Source organism: Lynx rufus, unplaced genomic scaffold (assembly GCF_022079265.1).
Source record: "Lynx rufus isolate CCGP_SWC_20201006 ecotype Redwood Valley unplaced genomic scaffold, mLynRuf1.p SCAF_6, whole genome shotgun sequence".
Lineage (NCBI taxonomy): Eukaryota > Metazoa > Chordata > Mammalia > Carnivora > Felidae > Lynx > Lynx rufus.
In genome coordinates this window covers 64,736,855-64,755,093 of record NW_025814878.1, presented here as the reverse complement: position 1 = coordinate 64,755,093, position 18,239 = coordinate 64,736,855, and the positions used below count along the sequence as shown (strand labels likewise).

At 37.1% G+C, this 18,239-nt stretch overlaps 1 non-coding gene and 1 pseudogene across 1 annotated transcript; one reads left to right on the top strand and one right to left on the bottom strand.

Annotated features, from left to right (window-relative positions):
* Positions 1-13,703: 13,703 nt before the first annotated feature.
* LOC124529124 (high mobility group protein B1-like) lies at positions 13,704-14,333 on the bottom strand (annotated as a pseudogene).
* Positions 14,334-15,144: 811 nt separating this feature from the next.
* Positions 15,145-15,251, top strand: LOC124529457 (U6 spliceosomal RNA). Its single transcript, XR_006966354.1, has one exon. It is a non-coding gene; the product is annotated as a U6 spliceosomal RNA (small nuclear RNA).
* Positions 15,252-18,239: the final 2,988 nt, after the last annotated feature.

Sequence of the window (18,239 nt, the reverse complement as noted above, 5' to 3'; positions counted from 1 at the left end):
ATAAATGATGCTAGATCCTAGGTATGTTTTAGTCTGGGTGTTGAAAGTGGTTTGATATATTAGAGAAAAAAGGGGGAAAAAAGGAAATCATTTGATAATTTGAAAAAATGAATACACTGAAATAGACTAAAATGAAATGATGGAAGTAAAATAGAATTTGAAAAAATTTACACAAAAGTAGAGAATGTAGTGGAAAAAATTGACGAAAAATATTTTTAATAAAAATTAAAAATAAAAATGAATTTTTTCTCTTTCTGTATTCAAGAAAAAGAAAAGAAATGAAAAAGAGAAAAAAGAAAAAGAAAAAAAGGAAATCATTTAAAAATTTGAAAAAGTGAATACACTGAAGTAGACTAAAATGAAATGATGGAAGTAAAATAGAATTTGAAAAAATTTACACAAAAGTAAAAAATATAGTAAAAAAATGAAAGAAAAATATTTTTAATAAAAATTGAAAATAAAAATGAATTTTTTCTCATTCTGTATTCAAGAAAAAGAAAAGAAGTGAAAAAGAGAAAGAAAAGAAAGAAAATTGAATAGATGGACCTGCTAACAGATTGAAATACGACTGAAATTACTTTGCTTTCCCCTAGAAGTCAGACCATGAAGCGCTTTATAGTCCATAAACTAAGCAGGCGGTGAGACTTGTGTTCTTGAAGAGTGAGGTGGGCCCAGTTGGGCAGGGCTTGGTGTAACGGCTCTGTTCTCCACTTGTCAGTGCTGCTAGCTTACTGGATTGTTTTGGCGCTTGTGGGTGTGTATGCACATGCGCGAGGGTGGTGAAAATGGCGTCACCCAGCTACCCAGTCTCTTGTATCAGAACTCTGTTCTCCCCGATCAGCAATCCCACAACCGTCCTTTGTCTTCAGCTTTTGTCCACTCCCCGCTTCTTCACTGTCTGTGACCAAGCCCCAGGCAGTGCCTCTCTCCTGAGTTTTGTCTCAGATGTGGCTGTTTTCCCTGGCCCCTTACTTCTGAAGAACTGCAGCTTTGACCCATTCAGCCCCTCTGCGGGAGGATGTCACTGAGCAATGGCTTAATGAGCAATGGCTGAATGTTGGCTGCTCCCAGGAACGCTTGATGGACCCTGCTGCTGTCGGTGCCCCGAGACTGTGGCCAGGAGCCAGCCCACCCCCCAAAAAGATCGCGAGATAGTGTAGCAGAAGGGTTTCAGGGATTATGGAAAATCACAACACACATCTGGCACTAGGCTTCACCCTTAACAACGTTGTTCCAGCACCAGCGAATGTGGCCGTTCTCTGTGGTCTGCTGGGCCCTGGTGGCCTCACAGCCTCTACCAAATGTCCTTCCAGCAGTGGAACCGTTTTTCCCTGTGTGGCCTGAGAACCTCCCGGACCCCACTCTGTTCCCAGGGATTCACCATTCCCACCAGAGCACTGCCAGGTATCAAGCTGTGGAGTTGCAGACTCTGTGCTCCCCGTTTACAGTCTTTTTTTTAAAATTTTTTTTAATGTTTATTTATTTTTGAGACAGAGAGAGACAGAGCATGAGCGGGGGAGGGTCAGAGAGAGAGAGGGGGGCACAGAGTCTGAAACAGGCTCCAGGCTCTGAGCTGTCAGCACAGAGCCCGATGTGGGGCTTGAACTCACGAACCGTGAGATCATGACCTGAGCTGAAGTTGGATGCTTAACTGACTGAGCCACCCAGGCGCCCCCCCCTTTACAGTCTTAATGGAATTTAAACTCTCTCCTTTCTCCTTTCTCCCTTTTTAGTTTAGTCCCTGCAGCTATTTCTAATTTTCCACTTTCTCTGCAGCTGCTTTTGGGGAGGGGTGCTTTTGCCGTATTCTCCCCACCACCCTCAGTCTCCGTCCTCTCCTCACCTGCAAAAGTGGCTCCCTACCCGCTGCAGCTTCTTGCTCCCCAAGTTCACCTCTCCGCGCCACGTACCTGCTGAATTCTGTGGTTCAGGTTGTGCAGATTGTTTGTTAATCCTCAAATCAGTTTTCTAGGTGTGCAGGATGGTTTAGTGTTGGTCTGGCTATATTTCATGGACGCAAGACACACAAAAAAGTTCCATGCTGTTCCCCTATCTTGGCTCCCCCCTAAACAAATAAAAAAAAATTTTTAATGTTTATTTGTTTTTGAGAGAGAGAGAGATAGACGGACAGATAGTGTAGGGGTGGGGGCAGAGAAAGGAGACACAGAATCTGAAGGAGGCTCCAGGCTCTGAGCTGTCAGCACAGAGGCTGATGTGGGGCTTGAACTCACAGACTGCGAAATCATGACCTGAGCTGAAGTCGGGAGCTCAACGGACTGAGCCACCCAGGCTCCCTGAGAAAAGCCTAAAATATTTTTTGATAAACAAGAGTAGTGAAGAGAGACTGGTCCTACCAGGTACTTTACTGCATTATAAAGCTACAGTAATCAACATTATTTTTATAGTATAGAAACAGTATGTACTTTAGAAATTTATTTCTTTATATAATCATTCAACATATAATAAATACAGAGTTTCAAACCAACTGAGTAATAATAGATTATTAAAAATGACATTGGGACAATTATCTAATTATTGAGACCAAAGAATTAATGTTTAGCTTCTCCTTCATATGATTGATCCTAGATAGATTAAAGAAGTCCTAAAAAATGTAGTAGAAATTAATGTGTATATAATTTTGGGATGGTGAAAAATTTTGAAGATATTAAAACCTTAAAGATTGATAATTTATCTACAGGAAAAATTTTAAACTGATTAATTTTTTTTTTAATTTTTTTTTCAACGTTTATTTATTTTTGGGACAGAAAGAGACAGAGCATGAACGGGGGAGGGGCAGAGAGAGAGGGAGACACAGAATCGGAAACAGGCTCCAGGCTCTGAGCCATCAGCCCAGAGCCTGACGCGGGGCTCGAACTCCCGGACCGCGAGATCGTGACCTGGCTGAAGTCGGACGCTTAACCGACTGTGCCACCCAGGCGCCCCCTGATTAATTTTTTTAAATGTTTATTTATTTTTGTGAGAGCACAAGCTGGGAGGGGCAGAGAGAGAGAGAGAGAGAGAGAGAGAGAGAATCCCCAGCAGACTCTGTACTGTCAGCAGACAGCCCAACGTGGGGCTCAAACCCACAAATCGTGAGATTATGGCCTGAGCTGAAGTCAGACAGTTAACCGACTGAGCTATCCAGGTGCCCCTAAAACTTCTGAATTTTAAACACACTCCAAACACATAAATTAAAAGAAAAATGGATGGCTCTTATAACAAAAAGAACAGAAAATAACAAATGTTGGTGAGGATGTGGAGAAACTGGAAACTTTGTCCACTATTGGTGGAAGTGTAAAATGTTGCTGCTGCTATGAAAAACAGCACAGCAGTTCTCCCAAAATTCAGTATCAAATTACCAGGGTGCCTGGGTGGCTCAATGATTTAGGCATCTAACTCTTGATTTAAGCTTAAGTCATGATCTTATGTATCCTGGGTACAAGCCCCATATCAGGCCCTGTGCTGACAGCATGGAGGCTGCTTGGGATTCTCTCTGCCCCTCTTGTGCTCTCTCTCTGTCAAAAATAAAGAAAATAAACTTAAAAAATAAATAAAAATAGAATTACCATGTGATCCAGCAATTTTACTTCTGGCATATAGTCAAAAGAATTGTAAACAAGGACTTGAAAAGATATTTGTATACATAGCAGCATTATTCACAATATCCAAGGGGGTGATGGAACCCAAGTATCCATTGACAGATGAATAAACAAAGTGTGGTGTATACTTTGGAATATTAGTTACCTTAAAATAGAAGGAAGTTCTGACACATGCTACAATATGGATGGACATTGAGGGCATGTATGTGGGTGAAATAAGCCAATCACAAAAGCACAATACTCTATATATTATGAGATATCCAAATTCATGGTGACAGAAATTAGAATGGTAGTTGCCAGGGGCTGGATGAGGATGAGGGGAATTGGGAGTTATTGTTTAATGGGCACAGAATTTCAGTTTTGTAAGGTGAAAGTCTTCTGGAGATGGATGGTGCTGATGGTTGTACAACAGTGTGAATGTACTTAAGGTCACCGAAATTGTACACTTAAAAATGGTTAAGATGGTAAATTTTATGTTATGTGTATTTCACCAAAATTAATAATAATGATAATAATAATAATAGGAATGGTGACACTTATCTGGATTTTATTTACACTCATCTTTCTTTTATTAGCTAAATGACTTTAGGCCAATTTGTTAAACTCTCAGTGTCAAACTTTTTTCATTATATGGTTACTTTGAAGACTCAGTGAAATAATTCCTGTAAAGTGGGTTTTACAGTGCATGGAACATAGTAACTGCTCAATAACTGGATGCTGCCTACTATTATGTTAAAAGTCAAATGATAAACATATATTATAGATGCATAGAGTTGATATGTAAAGAACTTTTAACAAATGAGTGAGAAAATGATACTGCTCCCAGAGTTTGTGGACAAAGGACATGTTAGGCATTTTGGTTTTCAAGGAATAAAGACATTTCCAGGTTAGCTTTGATTAAGGACTTTTTGAAGAATAAATAAAAGAGAGTCGCACAGAAATCCAAGAATAGGAGAAACAGCTCAAGATTAGAAATAGATCTAAGGTCGTTCGGGGGATTCGGATAGTAGAATCTCCATATATCTCCTCTTGTTTAATCTATGTCTCATTTCTTCTTATCTAATAAATCGTTGCTTCGCACATTTATCCATTTTGTCAACATCACAGATTTTGCTCACTCTTGGTTTGTGCTTCCTTATATCTTTGATTTTTTTTTATGACTCCAATTTGCTTTTAGTTGTTCATGGATCTTAGAGCATTTTCAAGCTTCATTTCCTATGGCTAATAGCCTAATTTTTCTCCCATTTATTCAAATCAAATTATTAAAAATGGAATCTGATTGGAATTTTGTTTGTTTTAAGAATCTTATTGGACATTTCTTTGTTTCTGGCAAAGTTTTTTCTTACCATGTTGTCTTCAAGCTCACTGTTCAGCTGACTTTTGGCTGCCTTTATATTACATGATCAGCTGTAGTCTAATCAACTGTGGTCTGGGTGGCAGATTTCTGTGTGGAACAAAACAGACCATCTAGGGCTGTCTCTTATGAAGTGGCATTTTTCTTTTTTTACTTTTCTTTTTATTAATCACTTTTGTAATGACCAGATTGTTGAGCTTTTCTAGTTGACGATGAACTCTTCCTTCAGTGTTTATGTCTGCTTTTGATAGTTTCTCCCTAACTGTTTCCATCACCTTGTTCGCAAGCTGCTAATCTGTTATCCAATTTTCCATCTGTAAATCAGAACTGGGCAAAAGTGCAGTGGGAATGTAAGATAACCAAAATAGCAAACTTGATTTACCATAATTTATAGAAAACAATAAGTCAATGAACTTTGCATTGGGGTAATTTTTGTTTTTGTTTTTGTTTTGTTCATTTGTTTGTTTTTTGAATATGTACATGATATTGGTGCAGGGGCTTTTGAATTACTTCAGGTTTGTTCTGGGTTCTGGAAAAATGAGGTGGCTAAAGTCTATTAGATTTAGCGTAAGTTTCTCATACATTTGAGCTGATGTGACACCTTTATTCACAGTGTAACATATTCCTTTATGTATTATTTTCTAAGGCATAGTGCCTTTGCTATGAATTGTTTCCTCTTCAGTTAAAAAAAAATAAGCCAAATTTTCTTGTTATCTTTTGGTTAAGGAAGGGAGTACTTTCTTTCAGGGAAAACAATTAAAAGTAATATAGAACTCTACAGTGTGAAAGCAAGATGATCTTTTTATGCAAATACTACCTTAAAGTTTTTAACCATCTGTTCTTAATTGTGCTTGTGGGAGATTATTCTCATATACTAAGAGACGTATTGTGAATGCTTAGGTATGTATCTAAGACAGCTCAAGAAAGTAGGGATCAGCATCATGTATGTTAAAAAAAATTTGTCAAAGGAAAAATTTTTACCTGTATTTGTGCATGAAAGATGGAAATGGAAAGAAAAATACATAAATTTTCTATTTCAGTGGTGGAAAGGTAAACCATTGTGATTCTATTCGGGGGCCCACATACATGCATATCATGTAGTAAGACAATAGCAATAAACTATTTCTATTTTTTCTTGTTTGTTATAAATTAAGCCTTGTTGTTTTCCAGGACCTTCAGTGATTTTAAAGGAAGATAACACAAAGATGGATAGGGGCATGTGGTTGGCTCAGCCAGTAAAGCATCCAGCTCTTGATTTCGGGGCAGGTCATGATCTCACCATTTATGAACTATAGCTCTGCATCAGGCTTTGTGCTGACAACGTGGACCCTGCTTGGAATTCTCTCTTCCTCTCTCTCCCTCTTTCTGCCCCTCCCCCACTCCCACCACACACACACACACACACACACACACACACACACACACAGACACACACACACAGACACACACACACACACACTCTCTCTCTCTCTCTCAAAAAATACAAAGATGGACAAAGTATAGCCTCTGTCCCACCTATACCTGGGGAAGTCAGTATATTTTTAATGTAAAAGATTGGTGGTAGCTTGCAAAGGAAGACTCCCCGAAAACTCTCAGAATGAATCTTGAGTCTTGGAGTGCTAGTACCAAGTGGGTAAGATGCTGGGACAACAGAGTCAACGGTATTTCTGGATTGCACATTAAATGCAGAATACAGAAAAGGATATAATACTGGTTCCAGTTTTGGGTCATGTGATTTATGTATAGTCTGATGGATTTATAGATGGGCAGAGAAATATCAATGTTATCAAATATTGTTAAGATTGTCAGTTTGACTGCAGACAAGCAGCATAAATAAACCTCTGTCCAAGTAGGAATTTGTTCTGTGGCTTTTTCTCTCTTTCCAACTCAGCAAAATCACAAGAAAACCATAAAATCCAAAAAGACCTTGGAGATCAAATACACACATTTTATAAATTAAGAAATGGGGGGTTTAGAGAGGTTGAACAAGTTGCTCTAGGTAACCCAGCCAGAGAGTGGTTGAATCAGGATGGGAAGCCAGATTTGTAGTGAAATTGACATTTTGATATACCGCATGGAACTTTCACCCTGTTGTGCTTGTGGAAATAGTAAATCATTCCACATTGTACTACTAAAATAACTCTTTTGAAGTTTGTTACTATTTCTTGAGGCTTAAAATTGTTGTTTGTTTGTATTGGGCAGCCTTAATGGTTCTTCTCATACGTAGAGAATTTATGACCGAGTATTCTCCTTGTATGTTTTAAAAGGTGATCAGAGGTTATTAATGGACATATTGTGGGACCAGCATCTTGCTTTGTGTCAGAGTAAGCAGATGAAATGTGGTTGTGTAATTGCTGTGTGTTGGTAATGACTCTAGACTGCAAGCTAAAACATCTGGATTATGGTCCCACTTCTGTATTAATTAACTGTGTGTTCTGAGTCTTAATTTCCTCATTTGACCAAAGAAGCCTTCAGTTAAATAATCTCTAAGGTCCCCATAAACTGAAATATATAATATTCTAGATCAGGAAAAATTTAGGGAAATTTTAGTCTACACTTATAACAGGGCTGATATGGGCTAAAGATTTGAAAAATGTCTAAGTCTACTTCATAACAATTCACTAAAAAATTGTCCAACTCTTAATTTCATACTGGATTTTGGACTTTCTTACTCACAAAATTATTAACTTGAACTTTCAAGCAGTAAGAAGCAAGTACATCTGTCTTTATAAATGCATTATAACTATACTGAACTCCCTGTACCACTAATAAACGTGCTCCCATGCTTACTGGCCTTTGCACATATTGTTTTCCCTGACTACCATTCCTTCTACCTTATCTTGGCTCTGGCCTAGCAAACTCCTACCTTTCCTTTAAAATCCATCACAAATGTTACCTCCTTGAGAAGAGTCCTATAACTATCTTGCTTGTCAGTCAAACCAGTATTTATTGTTTCCCTACTATGTGCAAAGCATTCTGTCAGTAGCTAAGGATGGTCACAGCTCCAGCTCTCATACCTTAGTAAGGAAGGTTGACATCAAGTAAATAATTATAAGTAAACAGTAATTACAGCAATACAAAATAATGTGAGGGAAAAGCATGGAGTGCTCTTGGAAGGTCTATTGGGAGGAACTAAAGTCAGGCAGCATTGGTGTCTCTCTTCTCTGGATTCCCAAAGCATTTTATTGCATATCTCTACTGTGACACCAGTATTAGAAGTTAAGTATCTATCTCTTTTAAGCCTGTGTTGTAGCTACTAGCCACATATGGCCTTTTAAATTTAAATTTAAAAGTAATTAAAGTAAAATAAAAGAAAATAAAAATTTATTTCCTCAGTCACAGTAGTCACATTTCAAGTGCTCAGTAGCTACATTTTCTAGTGGCTGTCATATTGAACAATGCAGATAGAGAATATTTCCATCATCACAGAAAGTTTTATTGAACAGTGTTGCTCTAGCCTACGAATTCTCCAATATCAAATATTGTGTTTCATTTGTCTTTGTATCCCTAGGGCCTGGATCAGTTATTTACATAACAGAAGCTCAATACTGATTGATTGATTCATTTACTTAAAAAAATATTTGTATATATGCCTATTATATGGCAGGTACAATTCTAGGTATTGAAGGTAAAATAGTGAACAAAAAATAGTTTCAACTTTCATGGAGCTCACATTTTAGTGGGGTTGAGAAGAAAAATGGACAACAAACCAACAAGCAAATATATAATCTATCAGATAGTGATGAGTACTATGGAGAAAAATCAAACAGGTTAAGTTACATATCAAGTAGCAGGAGGACAAGGGTTGGGTGTGATGGGTTGACTTTTTATATAAAGTGGACAAGAAAGGCCTCATTGAGGGAATGAGTCATGTAGAGGGAGCAGCAAACGATGTCCCTGAGGTAGGAGTGTGTTTGACTTGTTCCAGGAACAAGGAGGAGACTGGTGTTCCTAGAGTTGAGTGAGTACTGCAAAGCATCATAGAAATGATAGTGGACAGCAGAGTAAGGAGCAGGGCTTTTGATACTCCAAGTGAGATGGGAAAATATGGGAATTGTTGAGCAGAGGAATGAAGGGATCAGAATTATGTTTTAAGTGTGATTGATCCAGCTGTTGCATTGGAAATAGACTGAAGGGGTTAAAGCCGAAGACCAGCGAAAGGTTTTAAGGCAGGGGAAAATAGCAGCTTGAATGGGTGGTGATCATGAAGGTGGTTGAGTAGTGTCCACATTTTGAATATACATCAGGCACCGTATGCTGATGGACTGGATGGGAATTGGGAAGGGAGGAAAGAGTCAAGGATGACTTCAAGCATGTTGGCCTGCGCAAGTAGAAGAATGGACTTTGCATCAACTGAAGTGAAGACTGGAAGTTGTAGATTGGGTAGGAAAATCAGGAATTTGGTTTTGGAAATATTAAGTTGAAACATCTGTTGGGCATGAGTTATATACTGGTGTCTGAGGTCCAGCTAGAGGTATAAATGCTTGTTGACTGACTGAATGAGTGAATGAAAAATTACTATCTTAAAATAGCAGTTCTGAATGTGAAGCTGCAGGGTTTAGATGTGGGGAATAGTTTGTACACAGACAAGACAAATTTCAAAGACGAGGCCTTAGAATGTGAACAAGCTGTAGATGTGTGGCCAAATAAGTAAGATTGATTAATACATTTCTATGATTATTATTTGAACAGGGATTTGGGGATCTTAAATCCAAAATATCCTCTGGTTCAGAAGATGGGGCAGGATGTGTTAGTTTCCTATGGTTGCTATAACAAATGACTACAAAGTTAGTAGCTACAATAATGCAAATTTATTATTTACAGAGGAGCAAGTCAGAAATTTAAAGTGAGTCTCAGGCAAAATCAAGGTGTATGCCAGGCTGTGTTTCTGTTTAGAGGTTCCAGGGGAGAATTTGTCTTTCTCACACTGTAGCACTCTCTGGCTCTCCTGCATCTCTCTTTTACTTATAAGAACCCTTGTAATTACATTGAGCTCACCTGAATAATCCAGAATAATCTCCCCATCTCACAGTAGTTGATTGGCAATCTTAATCCCATCTGGAACCTTAATTCTCCCTTGCCATGTAATATAATATATTCACAAATTCTGGGGATTAGGATGTGGATACCTTGGGAGAGGTGATGTCTTGAGTTCTTTCTTTTACTGCCAAAAGATCAATATACAATAATAGAAGTGATTGAGAGGATGTCTAAAGTATAAACAAACTCCAATTAGACATTCTCTCAAATGCTTTTATTACTATAGATTGATCTTTTGACACTAAAAGCCAAAAAAGGCTGAGAAAAGCTAAGCAAAGAACAATTTGAACAGGAATCCACATTTATATGAAGTTCTGTTTTCAATTAACTTAAGAATATTTATGGTATATGTAAAAACAAACTCAGACCTAAGAATATCATGCTGGAGGGTGTATATGTGTGTGCCTGTATTTGTGTAATTACTCCATATAAACATAATTATTGGTTATAAATTTTATGTAAAATCATATTAAATGAATACTAGAGTTTGTTCTATGCTACTCTCAGGATTTATTTTTGGTCATTTATGTATACCTTAGATTTATAAGGGCCTTATGTTCTGAACTTAATCTGTAAAATGCAAATGTCCTTATGGGTCATAGGATTGAACATTTGAGGCTGAGAGTATCCTGGAGTAACTATTGTATTTTGTTGGTCTCAGCAGTGTTAAATCTTATTCTGAAATGTCTCTCCTAGTCATTGTCACCAACATTCTCATGGCTGCCTTTTCAGCCCAGGCCAGGATGGCTGTTATCAGTTTTCTAACTGGTGTTACTCAGGTGAATCTGGAGGCAGAGAGTACAGTGGGTTAAGAGACTGTTCTGGAATCAAATTATCCGAGTTCAGTCTTATTTTGGCTACTTTCTAGATGGATGGCTGTAGACATTTACCTCACCTCTGTAAACCTCAGTGTCCTGTCCTATACAATGGGGATAGTACTGATTGCATAGAATTGTTATGGGGTTTATATTAAATTAGGAGTTAATGAACTTGACTAAGACAGCAAATTGTGAACTTAGTGATTCTCAGATCCAAATCTATCTCTTGTTGTCCTGGCTTTTGATAATTGAACTGGACCCTTTGCCAACTGATGCAATGGTAGGTTTGTTAATAGAGTGTGCTAGAAGGGTCCTGCAAGGCATAGTAGAGGATGAAGCTTTTCTTCCCAGTTTTTGGGTCTTTTTTTTCCTCCTAAGGCCCAGCTATCGGTATGTGGGAAACTCAGTGGAGGTCACCCTCTAGTGAGTTTCTCTGGCACTGCAGTGGGCAGTTTTCTATATGCCATCTCTGACCTGCCCATATTCCAGCAGGCAGCTTCCATTAGACGAGCTTTGGCCTATGGTATTCCAGCAAATGTTACTGGCATCTCAGTGAACAGCTTCCTATGAAAGAGCTCTAACCCATGTTATCCCAGAAATCCCTGCTATCCAGCAGGCTCTAACCACCTTCTCCAAGGCTGAGGTGTGAATCTCAAACTGGTATTTAATAAATACCAGTAGGGTTTATTCTAGGATGACAGAGACGGTTTAACTTTATAAAATCTGTAATTAACCATGTTAACATATTGACAGAGAAAAATATGCTCATCTTAAGTTAACAAATCTTAAAAAAAACTGTGAATAAAAAAAAGATGTCTACATAAAACTTAATGTGAACTTCACATTTAATGGTGAATTAATTAGAAGCATTCTCTTAAAGTCAGAAATAATTTAAGATGCCTGCTGTCACCACTTGGATTTAGCATTGTACTGGATGTCCTAGCTAGCTCAATATGACATGGAAAATAAATAAGAGGTATGGGGAATAGAAGAATAAGAAACCAAATTGCCATTGTCACAGATGATATAATTATATACATATGAAATTTAAGGGAATCTAGTAGAAGTAATCAGAATTCATCAAGGAAAATGCTTACAAAACTGTACATTAAAATTAATGGCACTTGAGTACCATCAGATACAATAGATTTAGAAATGTAATTTTAAAATATCCTATTCTTTTAGTCACAGAACTATAAAATATGCGAGATTAAATTTAACATAATATACATATGACTTTTATAGAAAAATTTATAAAACATTATTGAAGAATATATACAAAGACCTAAATAAATGGAGAATAAAGCCATGTTTTTGGGCAGGAAGTCTCATTATTTTAAAATTTTGATTTGCCCCAAAATAATTTATAAAAGCAAAGCTAGTTCAATCTAAATCTTAAGTTTTTTCAGAACCTGTCAAGCTGTTTCAAAAATTTATGTGGATGAATAAGGGGCCACGAATAACTAAAGGAAAACACTTGAAGAAGATTAAAGAGAATGAACTTACTCTATCATTATTAAGAGTTGTTATAGGGGCACCTGGTTGGCTCCGTAACCCAAGATGGGTTAAACATCCAACTTTGGCTCAGGTCATGATCTCAGGTTCATGGGTTCGATCCCTGCATCGGGCTCTGTGCTGACAGCTCAGAGCCTAGAGCCTGTTTTGGATTCTGTTTCTCTCTCTCTCTCTCTCTCTGCCCCTCCCCAACTCATACTCTGTGTCTGTCTCTCAGAAATAAATAAACATTAAAAAAAATAAAATAAAAGAGTTGTTATAAAGATACAGTAATTAAAATGTGTTGTATTAACAGAAGGTTACACAAATACATCCGTGTAAACAGAACAGGGAGCCTAGAAACAGCCATGTGTGTATATGAAAAATTAACCTATGAGAGTAGTGGCTTTCTGGTCAATGGTGAAAGATAAGATGATGGTGAGGCAATGGACTAGTCATACAGGAAAAATAAATTTGTAGGCCTACCTCCCACCATACACAAAAATTCATCCTAAATGGATTAATAACATAAAGACACATTGAAAAATATAAAAAAGTAATGAAAACAACTATGATGTTGGAAGTTAAGAAAAGAGCTCTTACACAAGACTTGAGAAGCACAAAGCTTAAAAAGATTATTAACTTTAGCTATTTAAAACAAAAAAGATCTGGGGCGCCTGGGTGGTGCAGTCGGTTAAGCGTCCGACTTCAGCCAGGTCACGATCTCGCGGTCCGTGAGTTCGAGCCCCGCGTCGGGCTCTGGGCTGATGGCTCGGAGCCTGGAGCCTGTTTCCAATTCTGTGTCTCCCTCTCTCTCTGCCCCTCCCCCATTCATGCTCTGTCTCTCTCTGTCCCAAAAATAAATAAACGTTGAAAAAAAAAATTTTAAAACAAAAAAGATCTGTACATAAAAGGCCATAAAATGAAAAGATAAACCCCATACTGGGTGAAAATATTTGTAATCCAAGCAACCAATAAAGTATTAATAAATATATGTATTAAATAAAACTTTAAAAGCAATAAAAGGGAAATATTTCAATAAAGAATGACAAAAGATATGAAGAGTCAATTAATAGAAGAAAATTTTAAGACCAATAAATAAAACAGTTGTAAATTCTCACTGATAGTTATGGGTAATGAAATTTAAAACAAAATGGGGCAACATTTCATTAACAAGTAGATTGCTAAAACTTAAAAACTGATCATATGATGTGTTTTGCAATAATTCAGAACATAAGAACTTTCAAAAACTGCTGGTCTTAGGATACATTGGTGCCTCTGCTTTGTTTTGTTTTATTTTATTTTTACATTTCAATTTTTTTCTTTAAGGGGAGTGAGTTGCATATGGGGGAGGGTTAGATGCTTTATAGACAAGGAAAAAAAACTAATAGAACCAATTTATTCATCATAATCTTCATATTCATCTTCTTCATCCTCCTCCTCCTCTTCATACTCTTCATCCTCCTTGTCTTCCTCCTCTTCTATTTTTTTCTTGCTTTTCCCAGCCTTGATGACTTCCTTTTTTGCCACATCAGGCTTTCCTTTTTAGCTTGATATACAACAATATCCTTTTCATGTTTTTCCTTCAGCTTAGCAGCGTTCTTTTCATAAAGCCACTTGTCATCTGCAGGAGAGTTACTCCATATCTCTCCCAGTCTCTTTGCAATGTTGCCAACAGATAGGTCAGGATGCTGTCCTTTGAGTTTTGGGTGATACTCAAAACAAGAAAAAGGTTGAAGGAATCCCCTTGGGTGCATCGGGATCCTTGATCTTCTTTATTGTTTCCTCTTTAGGGGGGGACATGAGTTTTCATTTCTCTTCCATAATGGGCCCTGTTTGCTTTTGCCACGTCTTCAAATTTTCCTTTCTCTTTGGAACATGGTCTTCCATCTCTTTGAGCATTTAGAAAACTGAGAAGTTGGCTGAAGCATCTGGGTGCTTCTTCTCGTGTTCCTCTCATCAAGTTTGCATACAGAACGCATATGATGACATTTTGTATCTTGGCTTCTTAGGATCTCCTCTGCCCATGTTTAATTATTTTCCTCAGCCAGGCACTAAGTCACCCAGTGCCTGTCTGGTTCTCCCTTGCCCTGTCACTGTCTCTATGGAGCTCAATGTACTGCGGTGTCTGTGTCTGGTGAATGTACTTTGGAAAGTAATTTAATAATCAATGTCTATGGACTTGAGAATGTATACATACTACAAGATTACATTTCTACTTTTAAGTTATATATTGTGGTTGAACTCTCAAATGAAAAGGCATTCTCAAAACTATCATTGCAGCCTTGTTGTACTAACAAAAATTGAAAGGATCATAATTGTGCAAGAATAAGGAAATGGATAAATTAAGAAGAATGTATTAGAATATTAACAATTTTAAAAATGTACTGGAAGAGTTCATGTCAGCATTCTGTGATTCTCTTACGGAGGTAAGGAATGGTATCTCTAACACTTTATTCATATCTTTATTTGTATCTGCTACATTTTGTTTTATAAATATCTGAGGCAGATATTGCCAAATATCAACATTTGTTAAATTGGGGGAAGGGTGCTTCATATTTTATTATATGGTTGACACTTGAACAATGTAGTTTTGAACTGTGCAGGCCCACCTTTATGCGGACTATTTCAATAAACACAGTACAGAATGTAAGTGTATTTTCCCTTCCTTATGGTTTTCCTAATAACATTTTCTTTTCTTTAGCTTACTTTATTGTAAGAATACAGTGTATAAGACATATAACATGCAAAATATGTGTTAGTCAACTATTGCTGAGGTTTCTGGTCAGGATTAGGCTAAAATCATTAAGTTTTTGGGGAATCAAAAGTTACGCATGGAGTGCTTGCTTTGGCAGCACACATACTAAAATGAGAACAATGCAGAGAAGATTAGCCCGGCCCCTGCACAAGGGTGACACACAAATTCTTGAAGTGTTCCATATTAAAAAAAAAAGTCATATATGGGTTTTTGACTGTGTGAGGGTTGGCACTTTTAACTCCCACAAGTTTCAAGCGTCCACTGTATTATTATCTGTACTATTCCATATGTATGAAATAGTTCATAGTTAAAATTAAAATATTTATTTAAATGAAGGCAATACTCAAAATGTTAAGGTGTTTACCTATTCCTTATTTTGCCCCACTGCATAAGTTTGAGACTGTGGCTGTAATTTTAGATGGAGTCTTAAGTCTCAGTACTAAGAGAAGATATCTTGCTAATGATCATAAAAGAAGGGATTCTTAATCTTGGTTTCATTAGTGCTGTGCTCTAATTAACTAAGCTAACTGTCCACAGGTGACGACATTTATAAACAAATAAAGACCTTTGCTTGATGAGTTTGGACACTCATATGATTAAGATAAGGAACAGCTGTATTGCTTGTGGGACCAAGAACAACAAGATGCTGTTAACATTGCTAGTCAATCTGACATGAAAAATGTTACATAGTATAGAACATTTGGGCTATTAACATCTAACTATCAAATAAAATTTTAAGTTGCATTTTTTATTAAGAGGATAGTTAGCAGTGGTTTGTTTTAATTTTTATAAAACAACTATGTGTGTAGAGTTGAAAAAACAGTAACTTTGAAGAGAATTTGAGGACTTTGAAAAGAAGAAAAGAATCTCTTCTGCATTTACAGATATTTCAGAAATCCCATTTCATTTGTGAGGGTTAGGTTTCTAAAAATCTCATGGCAAGACAATTTCTTAAAGTTTTATTTATTTTTTGGTTATGGACCTAAGAGAAATATAGGGTAGGAATAACAACATTTATAGAGTAGATACGTCAAAGCTTATATATACATACGCATGTGTGCATATACTTATGCATATAAAATATGTATAATTTAAGTGATACTAAAATATAAAATGCAATAAGAAAGTTAATGATATTATTCATAGTTTTTTTTGAGTAATAGCAAATATTGAATTGGTTTCATTTATTTTTTATTGGAAAGGGAGGGAGCTGGCTTCTCCTACTCAAACCATGGTTCTTTACTCTCTCATCATTCAGATTGAGGTTTGAATTTAGTTGTGCATTTGTGGCTTTGAGGGATTTTGATGGCTAAGCATGGCTAATTGGCCCTGTTGAATGGTTTAGACACTTCAGAAGACATTTTCTGAAGTAACTTTTGGTTGTATAAAGTATGATCTTTGGGTAAGGTTGTGTTGGATTGATTTTAGAGTATGCTAAAATGCTACAGTTGGAAGTTTTTAGAATAATTTCCCCATCATTATTCCCCCAAAGCAGTAACAGAAAGGAGAATGAGGAAAGAGAGATCTGTGCCTTCTCAGAGACAATGCTATGGTTCTTGATCATCTGATCGATGCTAGTTACAGAAGAGGCCCAGCAATGCCCACATATTAGATTTGGAATTGTCATGGTCACTGAAAATGTTTAGAGAAGGAAATTCTCTAAACTTATGTAAAGGAACATAATGTAAAAGGAACTTATGGTCAGAGAGGGAGAACTCTAAACATATCTGACTGCATTAAACCATAGAATTATAGAATCCTATGTTATTAAAGCTGGAAGAAACCTTAGAAGTTTTCTAGTTTAACCTTTTCATTTTTCATCTATCGTAGAGATATTTAAAACTGTGTCTAAAGGCACCATTGGCTCAATTCTTTTCTAATTTATTTTGACAGTCATAACAGTCAAACCAATTGTGTGTAAAAGAGACACAGAGACAATTTCAATGGGATATTAACCTCTTGATACATTATTTTAAATATCAGTCATAAAAAAGCCAAGGTTTAGAAGCCCAGCTTATGGCTTATGTCATCCTGCATATTTTAAATGCACCATAGTTGGAATTTAAATGCCAAATTGTCTAGATATCTTATACTGCCAAATATGCTTTAAATAGACAAGAACTATGCTATTTATAACCTCAGAACACCATGAAAAACCTCATTTTCCTAAGTGTGAAGTGTGGAAGCTAGGATGAAAGAGAGTGTTTCACTTGATTTATAAGCTTTAAAATATTAAAAATAAGGAACTCCAAACCACGACCTGGCTTCCAACATTTGATGAGTATTTATTTGATGAGTATAAACTATCTCTCTGGAAAAACTGCCTTATTCTGGTTAAAAAATTTTTTTTCAAAGTGTTCTCAAAAATGGTCTTCCAAGTAGGTGTGAGTAGTTCACAAAGTGGGAAAATTCACCAAGAGAAATTTTTAAAAGCCCACGAAGTTTTTCTGGAGAAAAATGGAGAGAACCTCTGGAGGATGTAGTAAAATAGAACTTATAGGAAACACAGAAATCCTTTCAGGCTTCCAGGTCACTGCGCACTTTTTTCTGACAGAAAGCAAGATGGAATTTAATATTCAAAAATTTTGTTAGGGGAGATGGCTATGAAAAGAAATAAAAGAAGGTGTCCTAAGAGGCCGAGAGACTCATTAATTATGAGGCAAACCTGGGGCTCCTGGTGGCTCCGTCGGTTAAGCGTCTGCCTTCGGCTCAGGTCATGATCTTGCGCTTTTGAGTTAGAGCCCCGTGTCGGGCTCTGTGCTGACAGCTCAGAGCTTGGATCCCACTTCAGATTCTGTGCCTCCCTCTCTCTCTGCCCCCTCCCCCACTCACACTCTGTCTTGCTGTCTCTCTCTCAAAAATAAATAAAGAATAAAAATAATAATAAAAAAGAATAACTATTAAAAAAATATGAGGCAAAACTGACTTTAGGTGAAAGGGAGAAGAAAGGTCAGCAGAAGCATCCTAGATTGCTGTGCAGTCTGAGGAAGGTTCATCAAGGCCTTGAGCCCAAGTGGGACAATAAAGGAGTCTTATTATCTCCCAGGATCCAGGAACTCATCTGCCTGAGTAGCCCTGCTGCACATGGTCAATGGGAGATAGTTGCCTGTGGGAGTACAGACTTGGGGCAAGGACTCAGAAGGATTTCATAGAATAGCAGCTGGCGCTGTGGATCA